This window comes from Dasypus novemcinctus, chromosome 14, assembly GCF_030445035.2.
Source record: "Dasypus novemcinctus isolate mDasNov1 chromosome 14, mDasNov1.1.hap2, whole genome shotgun sequence".
NCBI classification, from domain to species: Eukaryota; Metazoa; Chordata; class Mammalia; order Cingulata; family Dasypodidae; genus Dasypus; species Dasypus novemcinctus.
In genome coordinates, this window is record NC_080686.1 from 13715996 (window position 1) to 13732457 (window position 16462).

The 16462-nt window shown below is 33.4% G+C and overlaps 1 long non-coding RNA gene across 1 annotated transcript in view; it reads left to right on the plus strand.

The window, feature by feature from the left end:
- The window catches only part of LOC131273351 (uncharacterized), a 49529-nt gene extending 36897 nt beyond the window's left edge, over positions 1-12632 (plus strand). The window contains exon 3 of the long non-coding RNA XR_009180560.1: positions 12519-12632. This is a non-coding gene — a long non-coding RNA (uncharacterized lncRNA). The remainder of the gene's footprint in view (positions 1-12518) is intronic.
- Positions 12633-16462: the final 3830 nt, after the last annotated feature.

The window sequence follows — 16462 nt, forward strand, 5'->3', positions numbered from 1 at the left end:
GAATTGAGAGTGCCAATTTATTTTCAACACTATGTCAGGTCCATTCAATGGGGGAAAGAATAGTATCTTCAAAAAATGGTGTTGGAACAAAAGGATATCCAAATATTAAGTTGAATATCTACCTCAAACCAGATATAAAATTTAACCCCAAATGGATCAACATCCTAAATGCAGGAGCTATATCCATAAAATTCTTGAAGGAAAAAAGGTGGTAAACCTTCATGGTCTTTGATTTAGCAATAGATTCTTGCATACAGCACCAAAAGCAGCATCAGGCATTAAATACATTTAACTTGATAAAAAATTTAAAACTTACCTCCAACAAATAACAGTTATCAAGAAAATGAAAAGACAATGTATAAAATGTGAGAAAATTTTTGCAAATTATCTCTCTGATAAAGTTCTATATCTGGAATATATATAATCTATTAAAAACCTAACAACAAAAATTATAAGCAATCCAATGCAAAATGGGCATGGATCTTGGATTAGACATGTCTCCAAAAAAGATAATCAAAAGGCAAATAAGCACATGTCAAGCTAAGCAATACAGTTAGTCATCAAGGAAATGCAAATAAAAACTCTGATGAGATAACACTTTACAGCCTCTATGATGAATATAATACTAATAATATTAAAATGGAAACTAGCAAGTGTTGACAAGGGTATGGAAATTGGAAAACTCGTGCATTGCTCATGGAAATATGAAATCATTCAGCCACTGTAGAAAACAGTTCAATTGTTCCTCAAAAGTTCAAACAAATAGTTACACTATGAACAAACAGTTCTACTCCTCAGTATATATATCCAAAATATTTTAAGACTGGAGCTCAAACAAATGTATTTGTACACAAATCTTTGTGGTAGTATTTTTCTTAAACCAAAAGTTGGGAACTTACCAAAAGTCCTTTGAAGCATGCTGGCTATAAAAATGGGGCTATATATATATGCAATAATATATTATACAACCATAAATAGGAATGAAATTCTGATACATACTACAATGAAGATGAACCATGGAAATATTATGCTAAGAGGAAGAAGACAAACTTAAAAGATTTAGGGGTGGGCAGAATAAGGAATAACTACTTAATTGGTAAAAGTTTTTGGGAGAGGTAATGAAATTGCCTTGTTAGTAGACAGAGGTAGTGTATGCCTGGTATTGTGTTCATAAAAGTGCACTTAATCGCACACTTTAAAAATGATTTATTTGTTTTATGTGAATTTGACCTCAATTTAACATAAGAAAAAATAAAATCAATGTATGGAGTAGAATTCATACTGAGGATATTCCTTACTTAATTTCTGTGTTTTCTGTTTTATACCATGCTGGTTTCCACCTATAAGTGATGCCACTTTTCTTTTGGATGGTTAGTACTAATCAGCACATGTTGTTCAAGAAATAAACTATATAACCAACAGTAATATTATTTCTTTATATTAAATGAACTTAAAATACATTCAGGTAGGACGCATTTTCTTATTCTTGTCATTTTTAGTATGAAAATGGGAATAAAGCTTTGCTTGAAAACTGGAAGAGAAAAAATATTTTATAATAGTAACTAAATATCATGGTAATGCAACAGTTACGTAGGTTGTAAAAGCTGCTATAGTATATGAAACTCAAATGGTAGTCTTATATTGATCTAAACTTAGAAACTTTCTTCTGTAAAGTTAATTCTAATACATGGAAGAGTTGCTTGTTTGACCAAAATTCATAAAGTTCATTCTGCTACAGTGGCAGTTATATTCTGGGCTCAAATATTAGCAAACTGGGATCAGCTCAAATTTTCTGCAAACTAAATAAATATTCTTCCCTATTTTGCATTGTGTTTCTGAGATACTTTATCAAGAAGCAAAGATTGAAACATTCCTACCAACATAAAGCAACACTCCATATATCAACATTAACATTTAAACTTTCTTAGGTGACAGCCCAGAGCTGAATTTTGAGCTTATACAAATGTTCAGCATTTTTTTAAACTACTTATTTTATCAACTTTTCTTGAATTATTCAGTTAGAAATACTAGGAGGTTTGTCAGTTCCTCTTTGACAAGGCCATATGGTTCACAAATCAAAGTTTTACACTTTTCTCTCTTATTTAGTGATGACATTTGCAGTTTGTGTCTTCACCAGAAACTTGTCTAACACATTTATCTTCCTCTTTCAAATTCCTTAGAATGATTTATTGCTCTTTACAGGGTTTTAGTCTCAAAAAGATATAGAACAATTTGAATTCATTATTCTCTTACCATAGGAGGCATACTTTAATTTTAATCATCAAGGCATTTTTAGCATTTTTAATATCAGGAGAGCTAAAGATATTCTCTCATCAACATCAACATCAAACATCCCTCTTGCTTTTTTGGTAGCATTCATGTGTCTGTGTGATTATTTGATCCTTCTCCATGAAAAATAGGTCCAATAGGATGTTTGATACCAGATATAATCCACTGAGTTAGTAGGAAATAGAATAAAATTAAAACTTACTAATGTTGGGATTTGGCAAGTTTGTTTGACAATGTCAAATATTAAGAGAATCAGTTTCAGCTATTTCAACCAATAAGGAAATAACTGATACTAATAACATGTTGTAAAAACATCAATTTATCAAGCTGTTATCTGTAAGTAATTTCAGTGTGGTATCAATTCTATCAAAAGGTATCCTTTGTACAGTTACTGAAATGCCTTGCTCTTCACCCAATCACCAATAAAAAAGCCCTGTATATAGCTTTCTGGTAAAAGACTCTAGCAAAAATATTTAAAACATAAATATAGTAATAAAGAAATATTCTGTAAGTTTCTATTCATTATAAGTAAAAGATACATTCCCTCTTGTAGAGTCACTGATAGGTGTGTTTCCTTACATAATTCTACTTGTTTCATTTAAATATGTAGAATATATTTTTTAACTTAAGTTTTAAAGAGATTTTAGACTACAGAAAAGTTACATCAAAAATATAGGGGATTCCCATATACCCAACCCCCTCCTTCTCTCACATTTTCTCCTATTAATAGCATCTACATTAGTGTGGTAAGTTTGTTATAATTGATGAACCAATATTGAAGCTTGAATATTTGCTTCAAATCATGGTCTATAGTTTACACTATGGTTCACGCTTTGCACCATACAGTTTACAGGTTTTGACAAAACTGTAAAATGGCCTGTATCTATTCTTGCAATATCATGCAGAACAATTCTAATGCCCCCAAAAGGCCCTATGTTCCACCTCATCTTCCCTTCCCATCCCCTCAGAACCTCTGGAAACCATTATCTTTATATCAATGTTATAAATTCTTACATTACTAGAATATCAGTAAGTCTACTTTGGTTCATGGTTGCTTTGCCCATTTATGTGTGTCCATTCCTCAGTTTTGAGGATTTTGGGATGGTGATGCCAACTCTACTTTAGATTGTGAGGGGGCTTAGATCTTATGGGGCAGATGGAAGGAACTCTTTTGCTTGCAGGTACAGATACTCTTTGCCTTTTGGGATGAGAATTGACCATCATCATCGTTTTGTTAGTTGTCCTGGGTGAGTCTGAAGAACTAGACAGTAGGTGTTGGCTGTAACTCTGCTGAGATTCAGGACTTAACTGGCATATGAAGAGACCAAAGATTTAAGTCTCTGGGACATATATTTAACAATTATAGTGCTAATTATAGGTTCAAATAAAAGGTTAGAAGAATCATGTGTAGGCAAATTGTAAATGAGTCTCTGTTTGGGAAACAGGTTGTTATATATTCCAAGGTAAGGCCCACTGATGGGCCATAGGATTGTGTGTCTTGCCTACGGTGCTGGATGTCTCTAGAGCCCTCAGGAGCACTCCTGTTTGAGGCTTTGTTACAGTGGCAATTAGTGAGAGCTGGCTGAGATGTGTGTAGACATAACCTCTGGAATGACCTCCCAACTCACTTTGAAATTTCTTAGCCTTGAAATCTCTTATGTATTTAGTGTTTCCCCCTTTTGGTTAAGGTCTTTTGCCAAATGCATCATTGGTTGGCACTTGGTTTTAATCCCTGAGTGCCAGGAAGGCTCATCACAGGGAGTCATGCCCACACCAGGGGGAAGGTAGTGAGTTTATAAGGTGAGTTTGGCTTAGAGACAGGCCACACTTGAGTAACAAGGAAGTTTTCAGGATGTAACTCTTAAGTAATAGATAACTATTAAGCTAAGTTACAATTTTACAAGAATAAGGTTCATAAAGACCAGCATTAATATTGAGGACTTGGCATATCAATCTGTGTTCTTTTCATTAAGCACTGCCCATGTACTCTAGAGATTCTTGCCACTTTATTAGAGAATGTAACAGGACTCCCAAGGATGGGAGTTTAATATTTTGTTTGTATTGTGTGATAACACTGAAATAACACTCTATGACAACATAAAAATATTCATATTTCTTGAAGTCATGTCCCAGATGAACCCTTCCCCACCTGTCTGCTTACCACCAACACCCTGCACCAGTGATCCTCCCTTACCATAGTTGCCAAAAGAAAACTCCCAAAATTGTAATCTCAGCTTCAGTTCTCAGCCTTCCCAGAGTTCACCTGTTCCTTGCTCCAGCCCTAATTCCAGCTCTATAGACAACCCAACCCAAGGATATCTTTTTGATTGCCTGAAATTCATACACCTATATGCAAGATCTCTTCAACTTCTGCAATCAATATTAATTTGATCATTTCTTCTATTTTTGATATGTGCATAGGAAATAGCATTCTGGTATATTAAAATTACAGTAAATTCCTTACTGATTAATCTAACAAGAAAGAATTTTATAGTCTGCAAGTAATAATTTCATCAATGCAGCAACTTATATTAGAAACTGGAGTTTAATATTGGACCTAGGTGATTGAGATTCAGTGGGAATTCACATTAAATGATAAGATATTTCAGAGCTCTGGATACCAATATGGAAAGAGTCACTTAGAATAAAGTACCATTTAAAGAGAAGGATTTGTTTGGACTATGTGACTATTTCCACAAACCAGTAATGATCATATGAAATACAGGAATCTGGGTTAGGCAGGCCACTTCTATCTTTATCATAGAAGTCAATAAGTAAAAATTGTAAGCTTTAATCTTAAGTTCCTGACTTTAATGATGGTCAGAGAATAACCAAGATTCTATAACTTCCTTAATATCATTTCCAATATTTGGTGTCATGGAGTTCAGAACAAAGAGAAAGAATCTGTCAGGACTTCTATTGTCTCTTATGTGAAATTTAAGACAAGATGGGAAAAGTTGTGATCCTTGCAAGTGAAATATTAATATTAGGGAAAATTCAGATGACTCTGACATACACACACTGAACCTCTGAGTCAGTTGCTGAATTCCTTCCTTCCACATCTGCCTTGTGTAGAGATGTCATGATGACTTCACCTGAGGTATTTGTTGAGCAGAAGAATGTTAATTTTCATTAAGTTACTTTGCAAAATGCTAATGCCAGTAGACCTCAATCTCAGTCAATATTACAGTATGCCTTAGAGATCCAAGTTATGAGTCAAACTTGGGAACAAAAGGCTTACCCATCAAAATAATGAAGAATCTTTAATTAATATTTTGAAAAAACTTGGAAATGTATGTGAAAATTGGTGCTTACGATATTCAATAAGAAAGGAGTGAAAGTAATTCGTTTGGGTCATAGTCATTTAAAATATGACTGATTATAAAAATAAATGCAATAAAATGTGAAATAAATTCTCAACTGCTAGTCATGATAAAAATCTTCTAAAAACTCAATAAAAGGGAACTTATGAAAGGCATTTTCAAAGAAAGGCTGCAGAGCAGAATTTACAGAACATAGTTATCATGAACAAGGAGAATCCACTGTAGTTACCTAGTTTATATCAGAAAATGTATGACCACATAAAATCATGCAAGTGATTTTTATATTTATAATCACCCAAAATTGGAAGTAATCAATATGTTCTCTAGTAGGTGAATGGATAAACAAACTGTGGAATATTCATATTATATATTCCACAATAAAAATAAATGTAATCAAGCCACAAAAGGGAATAGATGAATCTTAAATGCATATTGCTTAGGGGAAGAAACCGGTCTGAAAAGACTGGACTTCATATGATTCCAAATATATGAGATTCTAGGAAAGGTGAAACTCTAGTAATAGCAAAAATGTCAGTGGCTGTCTGCAGTTTTGGTGAGGGCGTGCAGGGAGCGTTGAATTGGTGAAGCATGGGGACTATAAGAGGAGTGAAACTTGTCCATAATAATACTGTAATGGTAAGTAGATGGCACTATGCAATTGTAAAAATGCATAGAACCTTAATGTACACAAACTTAAACAATCATAAAGCAATTTGAGGGAATTCCAGAATACACAGCCGAACGTATAACAACTATTTGACTCTATAACAATTTATTACACAACCACTTTGAAGAAAGTGCAGGAGAAAAGTGCCAACCTAAGTAACTTTGGAAGGGAGTGGAGTCTATATGACTAAAAGGCAAAATAATCTATACATAAACACTGTACTTTAGTTGATAAAGTTGCTTATAATGAGTATATGGGCAAATACTTATATATTGGTATACGTGTATACTGGAATTAAGAAAATAAGTAAATGTATAGTGGGGGATCCAGGTTTCTTATAATTTGAATTGGGGCTTACAAATAAACAACTGCAAGAGGCTATAATTAGTCATGGGGTAATAGATAATAGTTGGCGACATCATGAACTCATGTTTAGCTTAATGGCATTATAATGATTACCAATAGGCATATTTATAAATATGTATATGTGCATAGTTTAGTATGTACACATAGATGTCTTTGCTCCATATGTAATAGCATATGTACCATTCAAAATTTAGTTTCCAATACTAAATTTACTAAAAGGAATCAGATTGCTTAGAGAAATGGTTCATTCTAGGACTGGGGTAGGAAATACGGAAGACGAGCTTGGAGTATTTTGTGGCACAAAGTTCTTAAGTGTTTGAAAAACGTCCTTTGGGACTTATCTGAAAGTATTTCCAATGGGCAATTCTGGAGTCATCTGATCAACAAAATAAATAATGTAATACTGGATCATAACTCAAAGTATAAAGACAAATACCCGTGAGTTCATGTTGATATAAATAAATGATTGAATAAACGGCAGAGAACATAAAACTCTCCTTTTCAGAAAACTTGGAAATAATGAATGTAGATACTTCACCTACCTGAAGTATGAATTATGCATAGTAACTTCCTTCAAATTATTACATTATGGGAAGGGGGCAGTAAATCTCCAGTAGAGAACCTAACAAACTCTACCTGAATCAGGTGATCAAGTTCAGCATTAACAGAAATACATTATGATGAATTATATACATGATTTGATGAAATAGCACTTGACCTCTATGGTCCTTTCCCCAAAATACATTATCCCAGTATAATCATGAAAAAAAAAAAATCAGACAAATCGATTGATGAACATGCTAGAAAATAATTGACCAGTGATCCTCAAAACTGTTAAGATAATCAAAAACAGTGGAGGCCTGAGAAATTGGCATTCCAATGAAGTTGTATCCTAGAAAGGATCCAGGAAGAGAAAAACACAGGAAAAAACTAAGGAAATTTGAATTGTGTAGTGGCTTTAGTTAATGAAACAGGTATATTTTGCTGTATAAAAAGTATTTCTTAATACAGCAGACTAAAAGTTTATGATGGACTCCTAAGTAAAAACTGACATTACGTTAAGAGTTTGTAGTACATTTCCCTCAGAAATTGATGTCAGTTGGACAATATGACTTTTGAATTTCATACACAACTAAAATAGTTTAGGAAGCAAATTTGAAAACAGCATCCAAATTTAGAAATTTACAATATTTTCAAAGACAAAAAATATTGGTTGCTTTCTAAAACGTAAAGCAAGTTTAACCATATGTCAATTTGCAGCACATATGTAAATTCTGACAACATGCAAATTAGTAAAAAAAATAGTTAAGTAAAATTACAAATCATATATCAAATGAAAACTTTAAAGTTCTTTAAAATGTCATGATAAATTAAAATATCAAAAAGCAATACAAATTTAACCTAGAAGTTTTTGGTTGGTAAAATGCATCACATATAACTTGTAAAATAAAGCTAAAAAATTAAAACTATAAATGCTTAGATTTGTAAAATAGAAAAATGAAATTTAATAAGATAAATTTTGAACTTAATAATTTAGCAAAAAGTATATCAATTTAAGTCAGGAATAGAAGAAAGATACAATAAAGACAAGGACAAATATTAATGTAAAGAATTATATACTTAATACTAATATAAGAAGGTTGTTTAATAGACTACTAAAGTAGAAAAATATCGAGGAAGATACATCAATAAAAACGGAAGGAAAAACAATTTGGAGAATTTTTTAAAATTGGCAAGACTTTAGAATCAACAGTGCTTAAAATAAAAAAGATTAGTAGAAAAAGATCAATTAACTATAAACTCATTAAATAATTGGGAAATTTGCTAAAAATGTTGCCTCAGAAAGAAATAGAAATTAGAAATAACTTGAAATCATTGAAAACAAATTGGTAGTTGTAAAAGTCAAAAGGTAAAAATAGCCAAGATGATATTGAAGAAAAGGAAGGGATGTGGTTATTGCTCTAACAAAATTTCTTGTAAAGCTGGAGGTCTACAAACAGATCTACACTTGTCATATGATTCAGGTAACAGTACAGATCAATGCAAAGGCTCAACCTATGTTCTGACTATTTTTCATAAAGAAAGCCAAAAATTTGACACACTTTTATATCATACCTAGAATTAGAGAAGACTTATAGATTTAGATGTGGCAATAAATAAGAACTGAATGGATAGAACACAGGGCATTTTCAGGGCATTGGAATTGTTCTGGGTGATGTTGCAATGATGGATGCAGGCCATTTTAAATGTTGTCAAAACAGTGTACAGAGCAAAATGTAAACCATAATGTAAACCACTGACCATGGTTAGTAGTAATGTTTCAATATTTGTATGTCAATTGTTACAAATGTACCCTGCATATATAAAATGTTATTAATAGGAGATAGTGGGAGAGGGGGAGGGGGTTGGGAATATGGGAATCCCCTTTATTTTCCATATGACTTTTCTGTAGCAGAAAGCTTCTTTGAAGATAAAATGAAAAAAATAAAACACTGGGGAAGATGCAGAAGAAATTGTCACTGTACATAAAAGATAACAGATCTTACAGTAATGAAAGACAGTGAAAAAGTTTATCTTATGTTTTATTTTTATTTCTTATTATTGAATTTTATTTGTTATTTTTTATTATTATTTGTTTATTTTTGACTTCGTTTCTGGGGACGTTTTGGATCACAGAAAGTTTACAACTGTGGCAGGGGAGAATCACTGGTGTGAGGTGTTAGTGATGGGGGGATGTGTGGGGAGGTGCCCCTGGGACATGCCTCTGTGGCATATGAATATGTTCAAGTAGTCATGGGCCATTGTCTTGATGGGTGGCGATCATACAATACCTGAAAGCATATTGAATTCTTTTCCTGCTACATTCTCTAATAGAGCGGCAAGAGTCCCCCAAGTACATGGGCAATGCCTGGCAAAAGACAGACATTACACCAGACTTGATACTGATGGCTGAGCCTAAGAGTTCCCTCCTGAAAGCTTCCTTGTTGCTTACATGTGGCCTCTCTCTAAGCCAAACTCAGCGTATAAATGCATTACCTTCCCCTGCCGTTATGGGACATGATTCCTGGAGATGAGCCTCTCTAGCACTGATGGATTATTACCAAGCACCAACTAGAGATGCATTTAGAAAGAAAACCTTGACCAAAAGGGAAAAATATTAAATACTGGGACTAAGAGATTTCAAAGTCAGTCAGGAAGTAATTTCAGAGGTTATGCGTATGCACATCTCAGCAGGATTTCATTGACTGCCACAGTAAACAGTGCCCCAGGCAGGGGTGCTCCTGAGGGCTCTAGAGACATCTAGACACTACAGTAGGGCAGATAATCTCAGGAGTTTATCATCTTCTCAGAGGACCTTAACTTGGAATATATGTGTCCCAATATAACAGAGTTAGACTCATTTATAATTTCCTTACACATGGCTCTTCTGGCCTTTTATTTGAATCTGTAATTAGCACTATGCTCATTAAACATATGTCCCTTAGACTTAAATCTTTGGTCTTTTCATATGCCAGTTGAGCCCTGAATCTCAGCAGAGTTGCAACCCCTACTCTCCAAGACAACTAGCAAAAGGATGACGATGGACAATGCCCATCCCAAAAAACAGAGAGTATCCACAACTGCAAGCAAGACAATTCCACCCATCTGCCCCATGAGATCTAAGCCCTCTTTCAGTCAGAAACAGGCTGGGCATCACAACTCCCAAATCTTCAAGATTATGGGGAATGCAACCATGGACAAAGGTAGACATTATTATTGCAATAACAGAAGAAATTATAATATTGATATAAACATTGATATAAACATAGATATAAAGATAGTGGTTATGGGAAGCAGATGTGGCTCAAGTGAAAGAGCTTCCACCCACCATATGGGAGAACCTGGGTTTGATTCCTGGGGCCTCCTGGTGAAAAAGAAGAGAAAGCCTGCACAGTGAGCCAGTGCCCACGTGAGTGCCCGTGTGGTGAGCCAGTGCCCTGCACGAGTGAGTCACCCATTCAGATGACCTATCAAAAGGAGAGACAAGGGGAGAGTCAAGGTGAAGGACAGCAGAAACCAGGAACTGAGATGGCACAGTTGACAGGGAACCTCTCTCCCCATCAGGGGTCTTCAGGATCGAGTCCTGGTGAATCCTAGAGGAGAGAAAATGAGAAGAGAAAACAACACAGCACAAACAGCAGGGCGGGGTGAGGGGAAGTGGGGGAAATAAAATAAATAAATCTTTTAAAATAATAATAAAGATAGTGGTCATCAGAGGTTCTAGGGGGAGGGGAGAGGGAAAAATAGGCATAATGTGGGACATTTTTGGACATTAGAATTGTCCTTCATGACATTGCCATAGGATACAGTCCACTTTTGTCAAAAAGAAACATAAAATTATGCATTACAAAGTATAACTATAATGTAAACTATAGACTGTAGCTAGTGGTAATGCTTCAATATCTGTTCATCAATTGTAACAAATGTACCACACTAATGAAAAATATTATTAGTGGGGGAAAGTGGGAGAGTGAGGGGATGGGGTATATGGGAATCCACTATATTTTTGAAGTGATATTTTTGTAATCTAAAGTTTCTTTAAAAATGAAAAACAATAAAGGAAAAAAAAATACTGCTAAACTTTTGAATTTTGAATGAAATACCTGACAATATCTTTGTTAGCTCTGGCAATGAAAGGATCTATTAAATAATATAAATGAGAAAGAATTATAATGTATATGGCCAATAATTAAAGCCCAATAAAATAAAGCTTTATTAGTCATCAAATGAGAGGATGAAAAGATAAAAAGCAATGCACAACCACTTCTTAAAATTTATGAAATATTTTCACATTTAAAATAAACATTTAATAGCTGGGTGTGGGGAATGGGAGGAAGAGATGAGATGTGGAGACGTTTTCGGGACTTGGAGTTGTCCTGGGTGGTGCTTCAGGGACAATTACCAGACATTGTAGATCCTCCCAGGGCCCATTGGATGGAACGTGGGAGAGTGTGGGCTATGATGTGGACCATTGACCATGAGGTGCAGCGATGCCCAGAGATATACTTACCAAATGCAATGGATGTGTCATGATGATGGGAGTGTTGCTGTGGGGGGAGTGGTGGGGTGGGAGCGGTGGGGTTGAATGGGACCTCATATTTTTTGAATGTAATATTTTTAAAAAATGAATAAAAAAATAAAAAAAAGATTTAATATCCAAAACATATATAAATAATTTCTACAAATGAATAAGGACAGGCAATAGTAAAATGAGCAAAATGTCACCAGAAAATGTATGAAAAGCTTTTTAGGTAAATGAAAATTATTACACTCATGATGAAGAAAAATTCAAAGACTAACAACACAAAATATTTGTGGAGAGAGGGCTTGTTAGGGAAATAGAAACTCATGTACAGCTACTGAAGCCTATCTGGATTTGAAGTTATGGGCTCCTATTTGTGTCTATTAGATATTCTGAAATATCAGCATAAATTTACCTCTTCAAGAAGTGATCTGAGGCAAATTTTAAAATTTTATATCTTTCTTTGGTTTGCCTTTTTATGTGTTGTTTAAAAAATACATTCTAATATTATTGTACTCTGGTAAAATATGTTATACACTATTTCTAACTTTTGAAGTTTGATGAAGTTTGCTAGGAACATTTTATCTTTTCACAATTTAAAATATAGCCTTTCAACCACTGGCATAATCATAATTTATCATGAATTCACAATTCCTATAATTTGAGTTTTCCAAACTCATATTCCTTGCTAATTTTAGATAGTTTAATGTGAGGACTATTTTAGGTTAATAAACATAGTTTGTAAATTTCCTTTCTTTTGCATGATTTGTGAAGATATAACTGGCATAATACATTTTTGTCTTTCTTGCAGATTTGAATGAATTCATGATGGGCTAGATGGATATAATGAAGACTGGTGTAGAACTTGGAAACTAAGGACTCATGTCCCACTAAAGCCATTCCAATTAAAACATTTTTTACAATACTGTGCGGTCCAAGCAATTTACTTGGATTACATCAAGCCTACTACTTACATTGGTAGTACCGTAAGAATTATAACTATGTGTTTGTATTGTCTATATTTCTTCTTTATATATCTGAAGTTTCTGTTAATGAGCTTTGGTGCTTTTTATGTGATACACTAAAATTTATATCACTAAAACATTATTTAAGATATTTTTTCTTTATTAGTATTAAGACTTGGTCCCCTTTTTGTTATTTAAATATAGTTAGTTGTCATAATTTTAATAATGAATACTGTGCCATCTCTTTGTTTGCATTTATATATTGTAACTGATGATTCTTTTCTTTAAATCTTTTTGTATCAGTATATATTTGCATTTGTGTTTACCTTGCGTATGTGTATGAAATTTAAAACAAATCTGAGATGTTTACTTTTTCCAATATGAGATTTCACTTCAATTATCACTGTTAAATATAATAGTCAGTCTGCTCTTGATTATATAATATTTCTTTATGTTATACTTGAATTTATAATATTTCTTTTAGCATGATGTCTATGTTTTCCTCTTATTTGTGTATTTATCTTTATTTTCAGTTCCTCTGATGATTAATAAGACTGGATGATATAGTGAAATTTCTAATTTTTCCTCTTTTAAGTTAGACTGATAATTCAATTGCTGCTATAAAAGATGAAGAAGTATGCAGCTAGTTTATTCTTGACTGATGTATATCAAACATAAAAAAAATCTGCACTAATATAAATGCATAGCTCAATGAATTATCACAATGGTATTATAAACATTTAAATAAACCCACATCTTCATCCTCAATATTTTAATTTGCTAGTCTGCTGAAAGTAAATACCAAAAAAAATGGGTTGGCTTTCACATTTGGAATTTATTAGCTTACAAACTTACAGTTTTGAGGCTGTAGGAATTTCCAAATCAAGATATCACCAAAGTGATGCTTTCTTGCTGAGGACCTGTGGCCAGTGATCCTGGACTCCTTCGTCACATGGCACATACATGGCAGTGCCTGCCAGTCTCTCTCTCCTCTTCCCAGTTTCATTGTTTTCAGAATCGTGTTTCTGTTGCTTTGTCTCTCTGTAGTCATCCTGTTTATAAAGGACTCCCATAAGAAACTTAGATCCACTCTGGGCCACACCTTAACTGAAGTAACCCCATCAAAAGGCCCTATTTACATTACACAGTTAGAATCAATTAGTGTTAAGAACATGATTTTCCAGGGTACATACAGTTCCATACCACACACTCATTCCTCCCCAAAAATAATTGCTATATTAACTTCTAAACCTAAGATTACATTTTCTAGTTTTCAATGCCAACATAAGTGGAATTAGAGTAAATTTTATCTTTCACCTCTAGATAATTTCACTCTGCATTTATGTTCATGAAATTCCTTTCTGTTTTTGTTTATAATAGGCAATCATTTATTTTCATTGCTTAGCATATTCCATTCTGTAAAATTATTTTCTAAATAGTATTTTTAATAGAAATAATTCATTTAAATTTTAATGTCATTTTTTGTCGATATTTCTTTAAATTTTTTATTATTTTAATGTATTTTTATTACAGAAATAGTGAATTTAGAAAACAATCATGCACATGTGCAGATTTTCCATGCAATAAGCCTTCACCAACATACCACACTGTTGTGGAACATTAGTTATAGATTATAAGATAATGCCAGACTATTAACAATCACTATGGTCCATAGTGTATCTTTGGCATATTTTTCCATCCCCTACTATTATTAACACAGTACATCTTTGGCATTGATGCAAGAATATTACAGTATTGCTATTAACTATAGTACACCGGTTACATTATTTGTTTTTTTTCTCATGCCTCTCCACATTCCCACCACCCTGCACTAGTGATATACATCCATACTAGTTCACAAAAGGACATTCTTGCATTGGTAATATTAAACAAAATTCTCATCCACGTCTGGGTTCACTGTATTATTGAGTACCTATATTATTCTCTAGCTTTCTTCCACTTGACATTTATATCACTAGACTGCCCTTTACAGCCACAATTCCATTTATAAACCAGCTGCTGTCATTCTAATGTTACCATCAACTATATCCATTTCCATACTTTTACAGTCAAGTTAATTAAAACTTCATATACATTAAGCATCGGTAGTCTTTCTCAGCCCTCCCCTTATCTCCTAATAACCTATATTCTAGGTTTTAATTTCCATTCATTTGTTCTTCATATTCAGTTTATATTAGTGAGACCGTACAATGTTTATTCTTCTGTTTCTGACTTATTTCATTCAGCAAATTGTCTTCAAGGTTCATCCATGTAATCATATGAGTCCCAATTTCATTTCTTCTTACTGCAGCATAGTATTCCATCATAGGTATACACCGAAGTTTGTTTATCCATTCATTGGTTAATGGACACTTGGGCTGCTTCCATCTTTTGGTGATTGTGAATAACACCACTATGAACATCGGTATGCAAATGTCTGGTTCATGTAATTCAATTCCTATCTTTTGTAGTATTTTTATCAAGAAAGGATGCTGTTTTGTCAAATGTATTTTCTGCAATAATGGATAGGCTCATGTGATTTTTCTTTGATTTATTAATGTGGTATATTAAACTGATGGCTTTTCTTGTGTTTAGCCATCCTTGCATGTCTGGTATAAAACCCACTTGATCATGACATATAATTTTTTTTAATGTGTTGTTGGATTCTATTAGCAAGTATTTTGTTGAGGATTTTTGCATCCATTTTCATTAGGGAAATGGGTCTGTAATTTTTTTTTTTGTAATACCTTTATCTGGCTTAGGTATTAGGGTGATGTTGGCTTTATAGAATGAGTTTGTTAGCTTTCCTTCTTGTTTAATTATCTGGAAGATCTTAAGCAAGAATGGTATTAAGTTGTAGTAAATACTTGGTAGAACTCACTTGTAACCACATGGTCTTGGGCTTTTCATTTTGGGGAGTTCTTTGATGACTGTTTCAATCTCTTTATTTGTGACTGGTTTGCTTAGATCATCTATTTCTTCTAGGGTCTGTGTAGGTTATTTGTAGGTTCCTAGTAATTTTTCCATTTCATCTACATTATCTAGTTTGTTGGCATACAATTGTTCATAGTATTATTTTATGATTTCTTATATTTGTGTAGTCCTTAGTTATGGCCTCATTTTCATTTTCAATCTTATGTATTTGCATCTTCTCTCTTGATTTGGGAAACTTTGCTGTCCTTTTTCTAATTCTTCCAACTGTGTAGTTAGTCACTGATTTTAACTCTTTTCTTCTTTTTTAATGTAAACATTGAGGGTGATATACTTCCTCCTCAGCACTGCCTTCACTGCATCCCATGGGTTCTGATATGTTGTGTTCTCATTTTCATTCACCTCATGATGTTTATTGTCTATTTTTGAAATTTCTTCTTTGGCCCATCGCTTATTTAAGAGTGTGTTCTTTAATCTCCATATATTTCTGAAATTTCCCCTTTCTGCCTCTTGTTGATTTTCATCTTTTTAAAAATATATTATTTATTTTTAAAAGGATATTTAGATTACATATATATTATATAAAAATATAGGGGATTCCCATATGCCCTGCTCCCTATACCTCCCACATTTTCCCACATTAACAACATCTTTCATTATTGTGGTGCACTCATTACAATAGATGAAAACATTTTGGAGCACTGCTACTAAACATGGATTATAGGCTACATTGTAGTTTACACTCTCTCCCCCACAATTCTGTAGGTTATGGCAAGTTATATAATGCCCTTTATCTGTCATTGCAATATCATTCAGGCTGATTCCCACATCCCAAAAATGCCCCCATATTTTACCTGTT